This window comes from Trachymyrmex cornetzi, unplaced genomic scaffold (genome assembly GCF_001594075.2).
Source record: "Trachymyrmex cornetzi isolate Tcor2-1 unplaced genomic scaffold, Tcor1.1 scaffold782, whole genome shotgun sequence".
NCBI lineage: Eukaryota > Metazoa > Arthropoda > Insecta > Hymenoptera > Formicidae > Trachymyrmex > Trachymyrmex cornetzi.
Genome location: NW_017300116.1, coordinates 142523 through 145772, shown reverse-complemented (window position 1 = coordinate 145772; position 3250 = coordinate 142523).

Here is a 3250-nt window from a genome sequence, read left to right as displayed (position 1 = left end):
GCAGCCGCAGTAGGAAATGACGACAACATTAATGACGTCTTTACCCTCTCGCAGCATTGCCACAGCGTGCTACGATGATTTTTGGAACGGTGTTGGCAGTACTGCCAGCGCTGACAAATAATTTTGGAACACAGCCAATATAGCGCCCCGTCCGTTTACCAAGCGAGCGCGAACACGGAATATAGCGGACTAATATAATATGTGCCGACTATAAGCGCGTTCAGCTATAGGCCAAGCCACCGAAACCGTCGCGTTCGAACGCCGCGCATACTGCGCCTATGCCAAAGTATAAATACTAAAACCAATGCAAGAATGCACTTTTACGAGAAAACACCATTAACACGAAGTAGGGAATAATTAAGGTAACAACCGACCTCGACGCAGCTGCAGGGAAAAACCGCAGACCTGCGGAAAAATTATAAAGGCTGCGGTCCATTTGACGCTACAAACGCTTCGAAGCGTTTTTGATTAGTCAATTTGTAAAATTCTTTGTTCTGATTGATTGCTCAAACGCTTCGAAGCGTTTGTAGCGTCAAGTGGACCGCAGCCAAAAACGCATAACGCCAACGCAATGCATCGCCGCGCAACCACGAATGCACCCATCGGTCACAAAAGGGCCCTGCATACGAACGAAATCATCGCGAATAAAACCAAAGCGCACACGATTGAGAAAAGGCCTTAAATAAACATCAAATTCCACGCGCACAAAGAATAAAAGGATCCGGAAAGATACAAGAAATTTATGAGGAAAAAACACACAAAGAACAGATGCAAGTTCTGCCGCAACGGGCTGCAATACGCGACGACTGAGCGCGCCAGTACGAAATTCGCGACCCTCGCAGCGAAATAAAAGACGCAAACTAACTAAAAACTAATCACCGTTAGAATAAATCATAAATTACATAATCGGCACGTAATAGTAATTTCGCAATAACACGTGAACGAGAACATCCCCTTGCCGCGAGGGGCCACGAAATAAACAGTATATAAAGCAGAGCGTTCCAAGACACGCGTCTTTATTTCTTCCCAAAATCCATAACGGTAAGCACTCCTAGCGCTTTAAGTAGCGCTCTGGATCTTCCGTATTCCCCTCAGAAATCCAGCCCCGATCGTGCGCCAACCACGGTGTCTACATCCTCACCTGGTTTCGACAGCGCTGTCCATAGCGACGCCGAAACTAACTTCCAGCGGAACTCTAAACGAGCGCCTTCTACGGCGTCGAGGCCTCCGCACTCCTGCCTTCTCTTTCCAATCGCTACATATATATAAACGCTTTTTCTGCACGTAGGCGCAGCAGAAGAAACGTCCGCGTCGTAAACCACGCGCCGCGTAATACTAACATTAAAATAATCAAACCTTAATCATAGGTCTTTACTTCATTTCTCTGGCCTTAAGGCCCTTTCTATGTCCTTCCCTGTTCCCGTACGCACTGACACCAGAGAGCGTAGATAGAGAGAAGCGTGTGATGAACATCACAGCAGCCCGAGGAAAGAGATTTAAATATCTTCATAAACTCCTCGTACACTTTCGTGTATCACGGACGCTCTATCTGACAATTCCTCTGAACTCTCCTATATTATTCCTCTCAGTGCATAACTAGGGAACACGGAAGAATGAAACGAAGTAAATATAATAAAAGATATCTCGCTAACAGAACGATAACATCTCAATACGTGCCTATACTGAGGCACTGGTGACAGCAGCCTGCCCCACGCGTAAAAACACGCCGAAAACGAAATTCGCCGAAGTCAAGGCTTCACCCCGCGCGCCCCCGCTCCGCGCTCGCACTCCCACGACTTATGCCCATTTCCACCAATATAGATTAACTTTAATCTCGGTTCAACTTACTCTTCGTCTTTTTCTAATCTTTAGAACTAAAAAAAGACAAAGAGTAAGTTGAACCGAGATTAAAGATGATCTGCGTTGGTGGAAACGGACCTTAGTGTGGCTCCTCGAGGCCGCTCCGAGAAACCAAACACGCGACTCAGGACGTCACAATTATCTATTTTTAAATATTCATATTTTTTAATATGATTCTAATTTTCCTTATTAATATATTATTTTTCTAAATATTACATTTTTTAAGTATTACATTCTTATTTTTCTTATTTTTCTAAATATTACATTCATATCTTAGTACTATGTTATTATATCGAGATCGAGATCTAGCAGCGCCAAGTGTTTTTACATGAAAAATTTGTCTAATTAAATTAAATTTTTTCATTTTATACGGTTAACTCTTTAATTTTTGTGATAACACTTAAATTGAGCAAGGTAACGCAACTTTGTGATAACGTTTTGTATATTATTTTGAAAGAGAATTAAATACCCACTACTTTAATTGGAAGAGAAAATGTCTTTGTATGTGAATGAATTGTGATATAATAATTTCATTTAAGAGGAATTTAAACCATTTGGATTAGAATAGAAAGATCCTTCAATAAGATATACGTACACTTAGGTTTCATTGTATAAAAATTAAAAATAGTATTATTTGGATTAAGTAAATAAAGAAATGGGATTTGGCGCCAGTTCTTGATATATCAAGCCCTTTATAGGAATGATACATATCATTAAAGTCAATATTATATATTTAATTTGGTATCCTAATTACATGGAATTTAACTTGGCGCCAATTGTTGATATGAAATCTTTTTTACGATCGATACATCAAATTTTGAGGAATTTAACTTGGCGCCAATTTTGTTGATATCAAATCTTTTATATGAATGATACATATCATTAGAGTTAAGTAATATTATATACAAAGGACCGGTTTCACCAACCCGATTAAGCCGAATCAATCATAAGTGTCAACCATAAGTGGTCAATTCCACTAAACAGCAAACGCGATTAGTCAGTTCCATGGCGAATTAGGTAATTGGCGTTGATGAAATCAGCCCAAATAATTTTTACGAAAAGCACGCACGCTTAGCGCTTTTTTTACCTTTTTTTAAAAAGGTAAGCTAGTATCTTAACAAAATTACCTTTTTAAAAAAAGGTAAAAAAAAGGCGCCAAGTGTTCATGTACCTTCCATAAAAAACTGTACTATACATAAACTAAAAAAAAACCGTTACATAAATAATATAATTCAAGTGGTAATATTTTATTAACTTTTTATTATAAATTACCCCTCAGTAGTACGTATGCATGTATAAAAAAAAAAATAAAATCAAATCTTTAAATTACGCCAATTGGAAAAAGAATATATAATTTCTTGCAACATATAACACATACTATTGTATTTTG